This window comes from Schistocerca gregaria, chromosome 5 (assembly GCF_023897955.1).
Source record: "Schistocerca gregaria isolate iqSchGreg1 chromosome 5, iqSchGreg1.2, whole genome shotgun sequence".
Taxonomy (NCBI): Eukaryota; Metazoa; Arthropoda; class Insecta; order Orthoptera; family Acrididae; genus Schistocerca; species Schistocerca gregaria.
The window spans coordinates 418,262,509-418,281,550 of NC_064924.1; positions in this window are offsets into that span (position 1 = coordinate 418,262,509).

The window sequence follows — 19,042 nt, forward strand, 5'->3', positions numbered from 1 at the left end:
TTCTAACGGCACGTCTTTCAATAAGTACTTAGGATTTCCTTTATTTTTAGGCAGCATTCGAAGGCTACACAGAGCTCTAAATCTGCTGCTTTAGTGATATGAAATGAAAGACTTGCTCGTATAATGCAACCCGCAGCTTCGAAGACAGGGAGTTCATCTACTCCCCGGTCGAATCTGAGCTGTGCATTAAAGCCCATTTGTGTGGTACACAGAAGGGTCTGAATGTGGTTCTAGGAAGTCTTCCAAACTTTTTTAGGCAAATACTGAGCTGGTACACAATCTCCATTTGAGAAAAAACGATTCACAGTCAGTCAAAATACGATAAGACACAAAACAAAGTTTACATGGTTGTCAGAGAGATTCAGCACTCAGCTTGCTCCAATATAAGTTAACTGACTACTGTGGGTAACAGAAGGACATCCGGCCACAGAATTAAGATAAATCTAGCAGTAGAGATTGTGGGCTAGCTCAGTATTTGCCTAATAGAGTTTGGAAGACTGCCCAGAACCACATTTAGACTGTCCCGTGTACCGCACAAATGGGCTTTAATGCACTGCTCAGTGGTCTTCCCTAGAGGGGATAAATGCTGGGGAAAAAGAGGCAACTATTCCCAGCAAAATGAGGACTCACAGGAACGACATTACAACACGAGTGACATGCCTGAATGATGTCTTCTGGCGAGATGGCAACATTCCTAAGACAAGTGAAAAGGAGGGTCAGCATCTATATGCAGACTGTTAAGAGAAGTTGCAAGGTTTTTCATCACTGATCACTAATTTTGATTCATGTATAACAGCAACTAATGTTATAGCTTGTGGCTTATGAAGTACCCCATTACATCTACATCTACATCTACATGACTACTCTGGAATTCACATTTAAGTGCTTGGCAGAGGGTTCATCGAACCACAGTCATACTATTTCTCTACTATTCCACTCCCGAACAGCGAGCGGGAAAAACGAACACCTAAACCTTTCTGTTCGAGCTCTGATTTCTCTTATTTTATTTTGATGATCATTCCTACCTATGTAGGTTGGGCTCAACAAAATATTTTCGCATTCGGAAGAGAAAGTTGGTGACTAAAATTTCGTAAAAAGGTCTCGCCGCGACGAAAAACGTCTATGCTGTAATGACTTCCATCCCAACTCGTGTATCATATCTGCCACACTCTCTCCCCTATAACGCGATAATACAAAACGAGCTGCCCTTTTTTGCACCCTTTCGATGTCCTCCGTCAATCCCACCTGGTAAGGATCCCACACCGCGCAGCAATATTCTAACAGAGGACGAACGAGTGTAGTGTAAGCTGTCTCTTTAGTGGACTTGTTGCATCTTCTAAGTGTCCTGCCAATGAAACGCAACCTTTGGCTCGCCTTCCCGACAATATTATCTATGTGGTCCTTCCAACTGAAGTTGTTCGTAATTTTAATACCCAAGTACCTAGTTGAATTGACAGCCTTGAGAATTGTACTATTTATCGAGTAATCGAATTCCAACGGATTTCTTTTGGAACTCATGTGGATCATCTCACACTTTTCGTTATTTAGCGTCAACTGCCACCTGACACACCATGCAGCAATCTTTTCTAAATCGCTTTGCAGCTGATACTGGTCTTCGGATGACCTTACTAGACGGTAAATTACAGCATCATCTGTGAACAGTCTAAGAGAACTGCTCAGATTGTCACCCAGATCATTTATATAGATCAGGAACAGTAGAGGTCCCAGGACGCTTCCCCGGGGAACACCTGATATCACTTCAGTTTTACTCGATGATTTGCCGTCTATTACTACGAACTGCGACCTTCCTGACAGGAAATCACGAATCCAGTCGCACAACTGAGACGATACCCCATAGCTCCGCAGCTTGATTAGAAGTCGCTTGTGAGGAACGGTGTCAAAAGCTTTCCGGAAATCTAGAAATACGGAATCAACTTGAGATCCCCTGTCGATAGCGGCCATTACTTCGTGCGAATAAAGAGCTAGCTGCGTTGCACAAGAGCGATGTTTTCTGAAGCCATGCTGATTACGTGTCAATAGATCGTTCCCTTCGAGGTGATTCATAATGTTTGAATACAGTATATGCTCCAAAACCCTACTGCAAACCGACGTCAATGATATAGGTCTGTAGTTAAATGGATTACTCCTACTACCCTTCTTGAACACTGGTGCGACCTGCGCAATTTTCCAATCTGTAGGTACAGATCTATCGGTGAGCGAGCGGTTGTATATGAGTGCTAAGTAGGGAGCTATAGTATCAGCGTAATCTGAAAGGAACCTAATCGGTATACAATCTGGACCTGAAGACTTGCCCGTATCAAGCGATTTGAGTTGCTTCGCAACCCCTAAGGTATCTACTTCTAAGAAACTCATGTTAGCAGATGTTCGTGCTTCAAATTCTGGAATATTCCATTCGTCTTCCCTGGTGAAGGAATTTCGGAAAACTGCGTTCAATAACTCCGCTTTAGCGGCACAGTCGTCGATAACAGTACCATCGGCACTGCGCAGCGAAGGTATTGACTGCGTCTTACCGCTTGTGTACTTTACATACGACCAGAATTTCTTCGGATTTTCTACCAAATTTCGAGACAATGTTTCGTTGTGGAACCTATTAAAGGCATCTCGCATCGAAGTACGTGCCAAATTTCGCGCGTCTGTAAATTTTAGCCCATCTTCGGGATTTCGCGTTCTTCTGAACTTCGCATGCTTTTTCCGTTGCCTCTGCAACAGCGTTCGGACCTTTTTTTGTGTACCACGGGGGATCCGTTCCATCTCTTACCAATTTATGAGGTATGAATATCTCAATTGCTGTTGCTACTATATCTTTGAATTTGAGCCACATGTCGTCTACATTCGCATATTCCGTTCGGAAGGAATGGAAATTGTCTTTTAGGAAGGCTTCTAGTGGCACTTTATCCGCTTTTTTAAATAAAATTATTTTGCGTTTGTTTCTGATGGATTTGGAAGAAATGGTATTGAGCCTAGCAACAATGACCTTGTGATCACTAATCCCTGTATCAGTCATTATGCTCTCTATCAGCTCTGGATTGTTTGTGGCCAAGAGGTCAAGTGTGTTTTCGCAACCATTTACAATTCGCGTGGGTTCGTGGACTAACTGCTCGAAATAATTTTCGGAGAATGCATTTAGGACAATCTCTGAAGACGTTTTCTGCCTACCACCGGTTTTGAACAAGTATTTTTGCCAACATACCGAGGGTAGGTTGAAGTCCCCACCAACTATAACCGTATGAGTGGGGTATTTATTTGTTACGAGACTCAAACTTTCTCTGAACTGTTCCGCAACTGTATCTTCGGAGTCGGGGGGTCGGTAGAAGGAGCCAATTATTAACTTAATTCGGCTGTTAAGTATAACCTCCACCCACACCAATTCGCACGGAGTATCTACTTCGACTTCACTACAAGATAAACCACTACTGACAGACACAAACACTCCACCACCAATTCTGCCTAATCTGTCTTTCCTGAACACCGTCTGAGACTTCGTAAAAATTTCTGCAGAACTTATTTCAGGCTTTAGCCAGCTTTCTGTACCTATAACGATATCAGCTTCTGTGCTTTCTATTAGCGCTTGAAGCTCAGGGACTTTTCCAGCGCAACTACAACAATTTACAACTATAATTCCGACTGTTCCTTGATCCAAGCACGTCCTGTAATTGCCAAGCACCCTTTGACGTTGCAGCCCATCCCGCACTTTCCCGAGGCCTTCTAACCTAAAAAACCGCCCAGTCCACGCCACACAGCCTCCGCTACCCGTGTAGCCGCCAGCTGAGTGTAGTGAACTCCTGACCTATTCAGTGGAACCCGAAACCCCACCACCCTATGGCGCAAGTCAAGGAATCTGCAGCCAATACGGTCGCAAAACCGTCTGAGCCTCTGATTCAGACCCTCCACCCGGCTCTGCACCAAAGGTCCGCAGTCGGTTCTGTCAACATCAGGCATGAGTGAGTGCAGTAACCGGCAAAATTACCTTTTACATCAAGCCCAGGAATTGAAAGACAAATATTGCCTTAAAACGAATATCCTCGAATGTTCTGGCAGGATGCCAATGTTATTTCAATATTCGTTCAACTTACGTATAGGAATATTTTTAAGCAATTGACAGTCTTGCCACAGTTTATGTTTAATTTACTTACCCTGTTAACTCCAAGCGTTTGGAGCCAGTGTTACAGCTCACGTCTTAGTGTGAAATGACTATATGCAATTGTTTTTTATGATGAATAAGATCCTTAGTTCTATTAATTGTTTCAGTATTACCTAATGTGCTTCTCAACTAACAGAGAGATTTTTATGTATTGGCAGAAGAACAAAAAGTTGAAAAGAAAGTCACTGATAAAGCCCTGTAAATTAAACTGAGCTGAAATGTTGGCCTTCTAGAAGTTTTCACCTTGCATTGTTGACAAGTCTTGCACTGTTTCCCTCTCACCACAGCCTTAAGTGTGTAGTTGTAGCACTTTCGTACGTGTTTCGAAATAGCGCGCTTGTAAGGACAACCAGAGTGCTAGCCAGACAGATCAAAATTATTCATGCTCATACAGTAAGAAATGTTCAACCTCGGTTTAATGTGAATTGCTAATAATTTTAAACTCAGCATGAAAATAATGAAGTGTTTACGACAATGAGTCGAGGGGATTATGTGCAGCCCTCGACCAGTGGCTTTCATTGGCAGACATTGAATCAGCCTAGTTTGGCAGGTAATACTCGTAGAGTCAGTGTCATTTGACATGCCACACATGCCTCCTATTGGGTCGTTGCCATATGACGAATACCTCACTTCAGGAAGTTCAGTTTTCGTTGGCCAGGTAGGGGATTGGCGAACGCGGGTATACTGAGCTGGGAATGGGTGAACACCTCCAGTCCTCAATAACTGTAACCTCTGGGCAAGCTTCAGCGACAACTCAGCGACGAGATACTGGAACGTTGTAAAGGCTAAGAAAAAGAAAGAAAATATTGTTCCGCCGGGGAATTTTCCGAATGGGGATGGTTGGGTTGTTTGGGGAAGGAGACCAGGCAGCGAGGTCATCGGTCTCACCGGTTTAGGGAAGGATGGGGAAGGAAGTCGGCCGTGCCCTTTCAAAGGAACCATCTCGGCATTTGCATGGTGCGATTTAGGAAAATCACGGAAAACCTAAATCAGGATGGCCGGACTCGGGATTGAACCGTCGTCCTCCCGAATGCGAGTTCAGTGTTCCTGAATGGAACGGAATTCGGTAGCTGTGATGCACATTACAGACAAACAAATGATTGCAATTTCAGAAAAACTGGAAGATTTATTCAAAAAGAAAGGCCTTCACAAATTGAGCAACTCAATAATGCGTTGATTTATCTCTAGTTCCGTTGCAAGCAGTTATTCGGCTTGGAATTGTTCGATGTACTCTTGAGGAGTATCGTGTCAAATTCTGACCAATTAAAACGTTAGATTGTCAGGATCCTGAGCTGGTTGGAGGGCCCTTCCCATAGTGCTCCACAAATTCTCAATTGAGGAGAGATCAGCGACCTTGTTTTCTACGATAGGGTTTGGCAACCACGAGGATGGGCAGTAGAAAACCTCGCCGTGTGTGAGTGGGCATTATCTTACTGAAATGTAAACATGGGGTGGCTTGCCATGAATGGCAACAAAATGGAGCGTAGGATATCGTCGATGTACCGCTGTGCTGAAAGGGTGCCGCGGATGACGACCAAAGGGGTCCTGCCACGAAGACCGCCACTCGTGGGTGTCGAGCCGTATGGTGGACGACATTCAGGGTGGCCTGGGCCGTCTCTAGACATGTCTTCGCTGGTCATCGGCTATTAAAATGGGGCTCATCGCTGGAGACAATTCTACTCCAGTCAATGAGATTCCAGGCCGGAAACGGGTCTGGGGACGTCCCAGACAGCAATGAGATACCATCCTGACGGTCGCCCGCCACATCCGGCAACCAGGAGTGATGGTCTGGGCTGCCACACAGCAGGACGCCTGTGGTTGTCATTCACGGCATCCTTACAGCACGGCGATAGGTCGACCGTATTCTACGCCCCCTTTTGTTGCTCTTCATGCTAAGCCATCCAGAGCTTACATTTCATCCTGCTCAAAGCGAGGTTTCCTACTTTTTGTCTTTGCCAAACCACTCCTTAGCCAGCGAGGTCGATGGATCTCTCCCCATCTGAGAACATTTGAAGCATTATGGCAGGGTCCTCCAACGAGCTCGGAATTTTGGCGATCTGACGCGCTAATTCGGCAGAATTTGGCACAATGTTACTCAGGAGGACATCCAATAACTCTATCAATCAATGCCAAGCCGAATAACTGTTTGCGTAAGGTCCAGAGGTGGACCAACGTGTTACTGTCTTGCTGAGTTCGAAAGGTCTTTCTCTTGGACAAATCGTCCAATTTTTCTGAAACTGTAATCGTTTGTTTGTACATGTTCAACACATCTACCGATTTCCTTCCCAATCGGATAATTCCTTTTTGGTGCGCTTTATTCTCTCAGATTGTATTTCACAGGGAACGGCAATTTCATCTTAACTGCCCGGATCGCGAGACCGATACACACTCTATACAAGAAACCCTCAGCCTCAAAGACTTCTACGTGCCGGAGGGACGTACCGCTATTTAGGTAACAGGCAACCTCTGAGGAAAAAGCTGCATCCCAGTTAAATAAGGTTTAGCCAGGTCAGTGGGATTCTCTGGGTGGACTCTTATTTTCTTGTTGCCCATCGGAACATCATAACGCTTCACCCTCACAAAACTCACCCAACGCAATGGGTGAACAATCTAGGAGCAACAATATCCTCTCAAAAAAAATGCGTTAGATACCTTACCGTGAACTTAAGCTTAAAGAAAAATGTTCAATAGTAACAACAATAATGTGCTTCAGAATGTGTTGGAAGCTTCTAACAAATTTATAGAATGTTAAAAAGTGTCCCATATTTTGAGAGAAGAGAAAAGATCCAGTAAGCAAAAAAAAAAAAAAATGTCTCTGAGCACTATGGGACTTGACATATGTGGTCATCAGTCCCCTAGAACTTAGAACTAAGTAAACCTAACTAACCTAAGGACATCACACACATCCATGCCAGAGGCAGGATTCGAACCTGCGACCGTTCCGCGACGTTCCGGACTGAGCGCCTGAACCGCTAGACCATCGCGGCCTTCCAGTAAGCATGGGTTCTAAAATGCATACCTTAAGAATTAAGAGCACTACTTCATCTTTGACACAGTAAATAAATCTCTTTTTCTCGATGTCCTTTGTTTTTCATTTTTTTGGGTGAAAGTTGTGTTGACCAGAAGAAGAAGAAAAAAGTTTCCATTGAACATGGGTTCTAAACTGCATGCCTTGTAAGCTTTGAGCACTTGTTCAGTTGAAGAGATGTGTTTCACTGCAGTAAAGATGAACAATTGCTCATAGCTCATAAGGTACGCGTTTTAGAGCCCATGTTTATTGGACTTTTTTGTTGTTTTGATAGTTACTATCAGCTCTCAAAATAGTTACCAGTTTTTTAGCACTCTGTATACATAAAAGGTTACCTTCTTAACAGGAACACTACAATGTATTAAACGGTTGAGGAAGTGGAACCATACTACTCACCTTAGCCGAGGTTGTGTACTCCCCTTTCCGCTGTTAGTTCTCTGAACTGCTGTATGGTTAGAGCGACTGATAGGCATTGTTTGAGAAAATCGTGTTGAGACTGTCGAGTTCGGGGTTGTGCGTAGACGCCAGGGTCGTTGTCGTGTTAAAGACATGAAAGCGCATAACATTGTCAACTGGAAGGGCAGAGACGAAATGAAGTAACAAGGATTTAACTCAGAATGTATCTTGCCGTTATCATCATAAATAACTGAGAAAGGTATCGCTCTGTTGAATCAAAAGCAGAACTGTGGTTTCAGGAGCGTTTGCGACATAGAAATCATAGCTACTGATATTTGATAGTAAACTTCAAAATGTGGTGGAACTTCACTTGAACTGTTATTAAGTACTGTTCTAGTCCTTCATAGTACCCACCACTAGTAACGACCTCAACCATGGTCGTAGTAGTAAACGCCCCGATTATTGAAATTTAAGTAAACTGCGATTATAATTTATTAGTGTAGAAAGTACACTACTGCCGTTCCAATTATGAGCACTACGGGACAAAACCACAGCACACAATGAGTGGGCAACCTGTGGTATACGTTACCAAGCTGCACACAAGGATAGGAACCTTTGTACATGTTCTCTGTCTTGCGTCATCTGCAGAGGCAGCTACGCACTTTTGGAGCCATCAGTGGCAAATTATTCTGCACGAGAGAAAAGCCAGAAAGACATCGAAGTCGCATAAGGAGATACCTTTATTTAGAAGCAAAAATTATATATGCGTTTGCTTCAGTGGCCAAAACATCATTCCAAAAAGCTGCCCTCTCAGTACAAATTATGTCAGATGAAGCTGCGACAAACACATTTACATGAAGTGGATTTGCTATGGTGGAGTTGACATGAAAGCAGTAGCGTCTGTCACTCAACTGACTAAGCTTATAGACGCAAATAAATCCCTGCAGACCGAAGATCAGTAGCACGTTGCCAATGAAGTCACCACTATTTCGAATTAAGGCGAAATGTGTGGTGAGGGTATAGAAAGTGAAAAGATAGAGCTCAGAGCCCTCGGACCACGCTGATTCTTGTGAGAGTAGTCTGATAGAAGTGCAGGAGGTGTGGACACAGAAATTTGCTTCAAGAAACTAAAAAGTCCCTTCGTCAGTGTCCATCTGTCGCAATATCCCCTGACTGACAGATTGATAGGGCTAAGGAGAACAGAAAGCCTCACAAATAAAATGGCGTCAGACTTACAGTGGAAAGTAAAAGGCATCAGGAAACAGGTGGAGTATGTGAGACCTTTAGTACAGGGCGGACCTTTGTGCTTGTTTTCAAACGCAATATATTTTAAAGTAAACTCGTGGAAATTGAAATAAGAACACCGTGAATTCATTGTCCCAGGAAGGGGAAACTTTATCGACACATTCCTGGGGTCAGATACATCACATGATCACACTGACAGAACCACAGGCACATAGACACAGGCAACAGAGCATGCACAATGTCGGCACTAGTACAGTGTATATCCACCTTTCGCAGCAATGCAGGCTGCTATTCTCCCATGGAGACGATCGTAGAGATGCTGGATGTAGTCCTGTGGAACGGCTTGCCATGCCATTTCCACCTGGCGCCTCAGTTGGACCAGCGTTCGTGCTGGACGTGCAGACCGCGTGAGACGACGCTTCATCCAGGCACAAACATGCTCAATGGGGGACAGATCCGGATATCTTGCTGGCCAGGGTAGTTGACTTACACGTTCTAGAGCACGTTGGGTGGCACGGGATACATGCGGACGTGCATTGTCCTGTTGGAACAGCAAGTTCCCTTGCCGGTCTAGGAATGGTAGAACGATGGGTTCGATGACAGTTTGGATGTACCCTGCACTATTCAGTGTCCCCTCGACGATCACCAGAGGTGTACGGCCAGTGTAGGAGATCGCTCTCCACACCATGATGCCGGGTGTTGGCCCTGTGTGCCTCGGTCGTATGCAGTCCTGATTGTGGCGCTCACCTGCACGGCGCCAAACACGCATACGACCATCATTGGCACCAAGGCAGAAGCGACTCTCATCGCTGAAGACGACACATCTCCATTCGTCCCTCCATTCACGCCTGTCGCGACACCACTGGAGGCGGGCTGCACGATGTTGGGGCGTGAGCGGAAGACGGCCTAACGGTATGCGGGACCGTAGCCCAGCTTCGTGGAGACGGTTGCGAATGGTCTTCGCCGATACCCCAGGAGCAACAGTGTCCCTAATTTGCTGGGAAGTGGCGGTGCGGTCCCCTACGGCACTGCGTAGGATCCTACGGTCTTGGCGTGCATCTGTGCGTCGCTGCGGTCCGGTCCCAGGTCGACGGGCACGTGCACCTTCCGCCGACCACTGGCGACAACATCGATGTACTGTGGAGACCTCACGCCCCACGTGTTGAGCAATTCGACGGTACGTCCACCCAGCCTCCCGCATGCCCACTATACGCCCTCGCTCAAAGTCCGTCAACTGCACATACGGTTCACGTCCACGCTGTCGCGGCATGCTACCATTGTTAAAGACTGCGATGGAGCTCCGTATGCCACGGCAAACTGGCTGACACTGACGGCGGCGGTGCACAAATGCTGCGCAGCTAGCGCCATTCGACGGCCAACACCGCGGTTCCTGGTGTGTCCGCTGTGCCGTGCGTGTGATCATTGCTTGTACAGCCCTCTCGCAGTGTCCGGAGCAAGTATGGTGGGTCTGACACACCGGTGTCAATGTATTCTTTTTTCCATTTCCAAGAGTGTATATGACGACCCTGTGTTTTGGGTTTATAGCTTCACAGGTACGACGATCGAGGAGGGGAGTAATCTAATGGAGAAGTAGCCATTCCGAAATGATGCATCCCACTTCTCGTCTCTCTCCTTACACACCACCTTGGTAGTAGGTGCTGCAGTAGTTCACTTTCGACACAAGACGACCATAACCTCTCTCTCGTTGTCACCTAACAAAGGTCTAGAGTGCCGAGCCTCTCAGTAACCTCATCACACAGCTCCCTTGATCGTTTCTTCCTTTTGGAGTATCCAACGCACACTATATAGTAACGGCGTTCCACCACCACATGCCCTGGATCGAACTGTTGACAACATCTGGCTGTCAGAAAATCTGTGTCTCCTTAACATGGGGAAAAGTAAGCACTTCCGCTCTGTCGTAGGGACGGTCTCTGTTAGCGACCTGCCAGTATGCTCCCCAGCCCTCGCCGATAGTGTTTAGTGGGAAGTGGACAAAGACCTTCACTACAGTGACCTTTACTCGATCTAGATTCACGAAACGGAAAGATACGCGGCAGAAACAATGTTGCCTAGGCGGGCCCTTATCCAAGGCTAAATGGACTCTTTACAGCCAGCTGGCTGTGATCAGTCATGGTGGCACTGTCGGCGACGCTGCTGATGCATCCATGCCAACGTTTTTGGACAGCCACGAAGACAACTTGTCCATTGGTGGAGTGACGAAGTCGCCCTGCAATCAGGGATAGACCCTCTGCCTTGAGGAGGTTAAGGTGCTGGCCATCTGATGATAAAGTCACAGTATTTAGTGTTGGACGTGTATAAGGCAGTCGTATAGTTAGGGAGAACATCACTTCGTGACCTCCATCAGTCGTTTCATTAAATTGACCCACGTGTGGGAACCTATTAGAACGATTTTAAGGCAAGATGGGAGGTGCGCAGTTAATGCTGTAATGAAGAATGCAGTCCACTGCCCAGCAAGTCACGTAGCGCAGTCCACGACGGAGCATTCCACTTAAATCTTAGCCAGCGACATTCAAAATCCAGAAACTTTTTAACTTAATACAGAAAACTGAACACTTCCTTAACTCATCAAAAGAAGCTATTTGAATTCTCCTCCTTATACCTGAGAATAAACGGAAACGCCCGATTAGTTACAGTAGTGCTGGATTCATTTGTAAAGCTCCGTCTTCATCATTTAAATTCTACAATTCAAAATTGTGAGCTTTACAAACAAAGTGCCACAACACGGTTACGAACTCATTTACAAACTTTGTGTCTTCTCTTGACATGAGTGCTGCCTCTGCTAGCTCTGTGGGAAAGGCCTTGGAGAGGAAAGCCAATTGCCACCTTGTCTCGACAGTAAAATCCAAGCAGCTCCTTAGTTGCTTTCGATGTGGGTTCAGGAACGGGCAGTCAGACGTTGATAACATGACGCTGCTGGAGTCGACCATACGACAGGCTTTCAAACTCAACCAGCACTTTATGATGTGTTTCTTCTATCTTCACAAGGTCTATGATACGACTGGGCTGCGTAATGTCTCCGGACACGGAACATTCAAGTGGCTTTCCACTTTGTTATAAAGTGTCCTATCTTTGGCAACGTTCATATAGGAATAGAGATAATGATGTTATGCAAGATTATGGTGTGCCTCAAGGGCAATTTTTGAGAGTGATTTTAATAGCCGTAGACAGCATACATCTGCAGCAAGGAGCCATGTTAAACGCTTGTTATTTGTGAACTGTGCTACAGAAGAATACTGAAGATAAGGTGGATAGATCACGTAACTAATGAGGAGGTATTGAATAGGATTGGGGAGAAGAGAAGTTTGTGGCACAACTTGACTAGAAGAAGGGATCGGTTGGTAGGACATGTTTTGAGGCATCAAGGGATCACAAATTTAGCATTGGAGGGCAGCGTGGAAGGTAAAAATCGTAGAGGGAGACCGAGAGATGAGTACACTAAGCAGATTCAGAAGGATGTAGGTTGCAGTAGGTACTGGGAGATGAAGCAGCTTGCACAGGATAGAGTAGCATGAAGAGCTGCATCAAACCAGTCTCAGGACTGAAGACAACAACAACAACATTTGTGAACTATTTTTAATTTACTGTATCATCTTTCAGTCATGCAGAAAGTACACACCATCCGCAAATGACTGTTAAGAGAATGAAATAATGGGCACTAAAAACTATTTTACTCATTCGCCAGAAAAATTTGTGTATGTTGTTTTCAACTGTTCTCGTCGTCCTTTTAATCTTCAAGAAATTAAATTAAGGGGCGCCGTTTTAACTTTAAAGAGGCACTGAAGTCTGGGCCAGAGTTTGGATCAAAAGCTTTCGTGGCTGCGACACCTGAGAAACTTCAGAACTCGGTCCCTCAAAGCCACTAACATTTTAAAATATATTGCACATCGGGTGTGGCAAGAACCATGGGCAAGACTGCTATAGCTTTTTTTCGGTCCCAGCTTGATTACGAAATCATGGTGTATGGGTCCGCTAGCCATCATACCCCAAGTACACCTTCAGTAGCCGGCCGAGTGGTTCTAGGCGCTACTGTCTGGAACTCCGCTACCGCTACGGCCGCAGGTTCGAATCCTGCCTCGGGTATCGATGTGTGTGATGTCCTTAGGTTAGTTAGGTTTAAGTAGTTCTAAGTCCTAGGGGACTGATGACCTCAGAAGTTAAGTCCCATAGTGCTCAGAGCCATTTGTACCATTTTGAACACCTTCAGTACACAATGAGGGCTTAAGTTGTTCACGAGCTCTTTTAGGGCGAGGCCCATTCTCAACCTCTACGCCGAAGCTGGCAAGCCACCACTTTCATACAGACACTACAGTCTGTCGGTAAATTGAAGAGCGAGCGAGCGACTCGCCACTCCGCCTACCCAGGTACATCACAAGACACGCATACATACTCCAAACGTAGTACCGGCCCTGGCGCGGCGCGCTCTTTAAATCTGTGGCGACACCGGGTACAGATACGTCCCGGCTGCATTTATTTATCGACAAATGCATCAAGACTATAAGAAATACAAAAGACGATAGCTTCTTCCGAAACACAACATTACAGAGCAATTAGTATGAACATAACAATGGAAGTCAGAATTCTACTACAAACATAGAACCGAATGCTTGTTCATGTGAATGATTGTTCCTCTATTGCTATTCGTAAAACGAACCCCATATAATGCAATCAATCTGCAGAATTTAAGACTTGTTCTTGCTTTCTGTTTCTACTAAAAGATAGAAGTTTTCTCTGTAGGGATGCATTGAAACTTAATAATTCTTGTAACACGAAGAGCGTTTAAAAAGTAACCAGAAATTTATAATTTTGTATGTTGGACTACTTTTTTGTCACTGTAATTAATTTCAAAAAGGTTACATGTGATTTGATAGTATCAATGATTATTTGTTTTGCTTACAGATACGTTAGAGAATCTTTGTTAAATTTTGTTATAAGAATGGAATAAAGTGTATCAAATTTTTAGAAATGTTAAATATTGATTTTGGTGAGTCTGTTGGGAGTAAACCAATGGCATACAAGTTGTGTAAACATTTCAAAGCAGGCCTTATAAGACAGCGGTTTTACAAGCATGAGTGAGATTAAAAATGCACAGTTAAGAGACCTATAAACTATCCGAAGGGAACAGTTCCTAAAGTGTTTCGGGAAATGGAGAAAGCATGTGATGGGGAATATTTAGAAGAGGATAACATTGCTGTAGATTAACAAATAAACTTCTTACCAAAAAATAAAAATATATGAAGGCACCTCGCATGTCAAGCTTTTTACTTAGAAGTCCAGTACAGGTGTTCATGTTTCGAAGGAAACTTCACCAGTTTTTAGGAAAGCTATTGCGCACATGTTTTAAGCAGCATGTCTTAGAATCAGGTGAACAGTAAGCGAGATAGAGATTTAGTGACAGAATACATTCAAATGCTGCTGTTCCATAAGCGTCAAAGGTATTACGTGGTTGTGTAACTGTCTCTAACTATGGGTTTCCTCCCAAAATTATTGGTTTTCCTTCGTGGAGATTCCAGTAAATCATGCGGCTTATTTTCGCTTTCCTTCATCATGCGTCATATTGTGGCGAGGCTGACGTTCGCATAAACTGCAGCCCTTTGGTTGGGACTGGTAATACTAGCCAACAATTCTTTTTGTGTCGCCTCTTTAACACACGCTGTAATAACATTAGAGACGATAGAAAGTTCGTTACTCCGCAGATACCTCCTCTTCTTCGTATTCTGCACATTTTATTGCAACGCAGTGCGATTATCCATCACTTCCGGATACCAAAGTATATCAGTGAGTATACAAAGTTAACTGATTGACACTGGCAACTAATATCCCACGAACAGAAACGATGTGTGCAGGGTATTACAAAAAGGCACGGCCAAACTTTCAGGAAACATTCCTCACACACAAAGAAAGAAAATATGTTATGTGGACATGTGTCCGGAAACGCTTACTTTCCATATTAGAGCTCATTTTATTACTCTTCTTCAAATCACATTAATCATGGAATGGAAACACACAACAACAGAACGTACCAGCGTGACTTCAAACACTTTATTACAGGAAATGTTCAAAATGTCCGCCGTTAGCGAGGATACATGCATCCACCCTCCGTTGCATGGAATCCCTGACGCGCTGATGCAGCCCTGGAGAATGGCGTATTGTGTCACAGCCGTCCACAATACGGGCACGAAGAGTCTCTACATTTGGTACTGTGGTTGCGTAGACAAGAGTTTTCAAAAGCCCCCATAAATGAAAGTCAAGAGGGTTGAGGTCAGGAGAGCGTGGAGGCCATGGGATTGGTCCGCCTCTACCAATCCATCGGTCACCGAATCTGTTGTTGAGAAGCGTACGAACACTTCGACTGAAATGTGCAGGAGCTCCATCGCGCATGAACCTCATGTTGTGTCGTACTTGTAAAGGCACATGTTCTAGTAGCACAGGTAGAGTATCCAGTATGAAATCATGATAACGTGCTCCATTGAGCGTAGGTGGACGAAACTAAAATGAGGTCTAACATGGAAATTAAGCGTTTCCGGACACATGCCCATATAACATCTTTTCTTTATTTGCCTGTGAGAAATGTTTCCTGAAAGTTTGACCGTACCTTTTTGTAACACCGTGTATAGCTGCACGCCGATCTGTACCGTTAGACAGGTAACGGGCAATTGATTTTGAGTGCCCCTGTAGGTCAGTGGCAGCGTTCTTCCGTGAAATGCCAGTTCCCCCTCCAAAAGCGCCGCTGGCTTTTCAGTTTACAGACAGACTGTAGTACTCATGACGTGACAAGCGTACAAAATATACTCCATATCGCAGATGTCTGCATACGATACTGTTACTTGTCCATCCTTGAAGGGACTAATCAATAGCCTTTAGTGAGCAACGAGACCATTGAGGTTCAGAGCAAAGAACCATATTTTTGAAATGAGTCCGACAAATATTTGCATTTTACGCTGATGTTGATGTAACTCTCCACCTCGGCTTCTTACATGGTCCATAATTATTAGACTAATTTTAAAAAAAGAAAGCACTCCAAATGTGGTTTTAGGGACATGTTTAACAATATTTTAGATGAGCATCACAGTTTTGGTGTTCTGTAGACTGTTGTAACACGGAAACATGGGGTCGCATTGTGTGAAGAAGACTGCGCATGGAGTTTGGGCATGTTGTCCAGTTTACTCCCTGGAGAAGTCGGTGTATACCCCGGAGACGTGAGTTTAAGCCCCCTAGATGTCAGCAACGCATGGTGAGTTGACAGAGCTATAAAGTGTCTTGAGGGCGGCGGTTGAGGGTAGACGTAAGCAAGTGCCACAAAGAAGTTGCTGACACCTCGTCAGGGGGACGTGACGTCGCCCTGCAGGTCAGTGAGCCAACGCTGGCGGCAGCATGGACACGAAGAAGTGTCTCCTGCCCGGGCATTTGCGATACAGTGCGGCTTCCGTCACAGCGCTCTCATTGTCAGCGCTCCGCATTCGGCCAACTTTGGTCCTGACCGTAGGTTGGAGTGAAGACTAGGCGCCAGTCATCCAACATGGATCGATCAAGACTGCAGCAGATGTTTGTAGCCTCCTCCTCACTTATCGACCTTAATGACAGTGAAAAATTAAACTGCGTGCACCTAATGAAAATTTGGGAAAAGCAATCGTCACCGAAATTAATTTGTCATTAAAGAGGGAGGAAAGGGTTACATCTAAATGAAAGGAAAAATGCAAATGAAATTGGTGGAAATTAATTTTGAGAAAAGGGTAAAATTAATAAAGGAAATAAATGTGCGGTCGTTACGTTAACAATTAATTGGCGTTAATTAGATATTTGAGATTTGGGGAAAATTGCGGTCACCAGTCCTATGGACAACTACTATAATCACTGAAAATGAAAGATTAATGCACATATAATTAGCACTAAAAGCGTGGCAACTGAAGGTTGACACGTGTTGTGTGAAAACTGAATGTTTGTCAGAAGTAATAAATTTCGCTATACTCTGATTTAATTTCGCAAAAGAATTAATAAAACCGGAAAATTGAAAGTTAATTTAGTGACTGAAATTAATAGTGAACTTTGTTTCCGAAGCACTACGAAATTCAATAAAATAAGGTTAGTCATGGGCTACCTCAACAATCATTTCAAAAGCTACTTGAATCTATGCAGTTTAGAAATAAGAGATTTAACTTTGAACTTGAATTAAATGATTCTGAACAATTATCAACAGTAAAATTTAGTATGTACCAAGCTAAACTGCAGTCACAGGTAAGCTAAAATATGGTAACAAAACTCGCACTCTTAATTTGTCCTTGTGTAATCTAAATATTGTAGCCAGCTATGAATACATTAACTGAACTTTGAAATTAAAACAGTGAAATGGAATAATATTACTTTATGCTGGCGTATGAATTTCAACGACACACGGGTTCATTCGAGAAAAGGAAGGGACCCTGCTTGGTAATACAATTGGGACAATGAGCAACAAAGGTTCATGCCAAATTGCTGTATTTTTGTGATGCAACAGTTTGAAAAGTTGAGGTCCGCCATGCAGTTATACAACTTTACGTGCTTTTAGTCTTCCTTGTTGGTTGGTTGAAGATTTGTAGACGTCGATCAGGGAGGTGGCGACAGACACTCATTGTCGGCCGTCGCTGTTGCAGAAGCTAGATGCTGGCGCGCCTTCTTCTCGACACAGTCACCAGGCGAAACGGGCTGTTGATGTGCGCCAGCTAATGCTTCCTGTCCGCGACACCGTGTCAGAAACTGTCATAGCAAGTCGACCACAATTACATGCTGGCAAACCCTGAAAGCGCAGCAACTTGTGGGAGCGTCACACAACACACCTGCTCCACTGCCCTACTCCAGCCAGACTCCCTCTGCCTGCGCTCCACGCGACAGAGTTAACCCTACCAAAGATCCTAAACGCTTTGGTTCTCCACACGACCTATCGATGTAATCTTTCGATAGCATAGTTTTCCCTAGGCCAGACCCAGCGTAAAAATAGAAATAATATGTACAAACCAAACCAATTATACATCGATATAAATGCATATATGAACCATGGACCTTGCCGTTGGTGGGGAGGCTTGGGAGCCTCAGTGATGTAGATGGCCGTACCGTAGGTGCAACCACAACGGAGGGGTATCTGTTGAGAGGCCAGACAAACATGTGGTTCCTGAAGAGGGGCAGCAGCCTTTTCAGTAGTTGCAGGGGCAACAGTCTGGATGATTGACTGATCTGGCCTTGCAACATTAACCAAAACGGCCTTGCTGTGCTGGTACTGCGAACGGCTGAAAGTAAGGGGAAACTACAGCCGTAATTTGTCCCGAGGACATGCAGATTTACTGTATGATTAAATGATGATGGCGTCCTCTTGGGTAAAATATCCCGGAGGTAAAATAGTCCCCCATTCGGATCTCCGGGCAGGGACTACTCAGGAGGACATCGTTATCAGGAGAAAGAAAAGTGGCGTTATACGGATCGGAGTGTGGAATGTCAGATCCCTTAATCGGGCAGATAGGTTAGAAAATTTAAAAAGGGAAATGGATAGGTTAAAGTTAGATATAGTGGGAATTAGTGAAGTTCGGTGGAGGAGGAACAAGACTTTTGGTCAGGTGAATACAGGGTTATAAATACAAAATCAAGTAGGGGTAATGCAGGAGTAGGTTTAATAATGAATAAAAAAAACAGGAGTGCGGGTAAGCTACTATAAACAGCATAGTGAACACATTATTGTGGCCAAGACAGACACAAAGCCCATGTCTACTACAGTAGTACAAGTTAATATGCCAACTAGCTCTGCAGATGACGAAGAAATTGATAAAAGGTATGATGAGATAAAAGAAATTATTCAGGTAGTGAAGGTAGACGAAAATTTAATAGTCATGGGTGACTGGAATTCGTCAGTAGGAAAAGGGAGAGAAGGAAACGTAGTAGGTGAATATGGATTGGGGCTAAAAAATGGAAGAGGAAGCCGTCTGGTAGAATTTTGCACAGAGCATAACTTAATCATAGCTAACACTTGGTTCAAGAATCATAAAAGAAGGTTGTATACATGGAAGAATCCTGGAGATACTAAAAGGTATCAGATAGATTATATAATGGTAAGACAGAGATTTAGGAATCAGGTTTTAAATTGTAGGACATTTCCAGGGGCAGATGTGGACCCTGACCACAATCTATTGGTTATGACCTGTAGGTTAAAACTGAAAAAACCGCAAAAA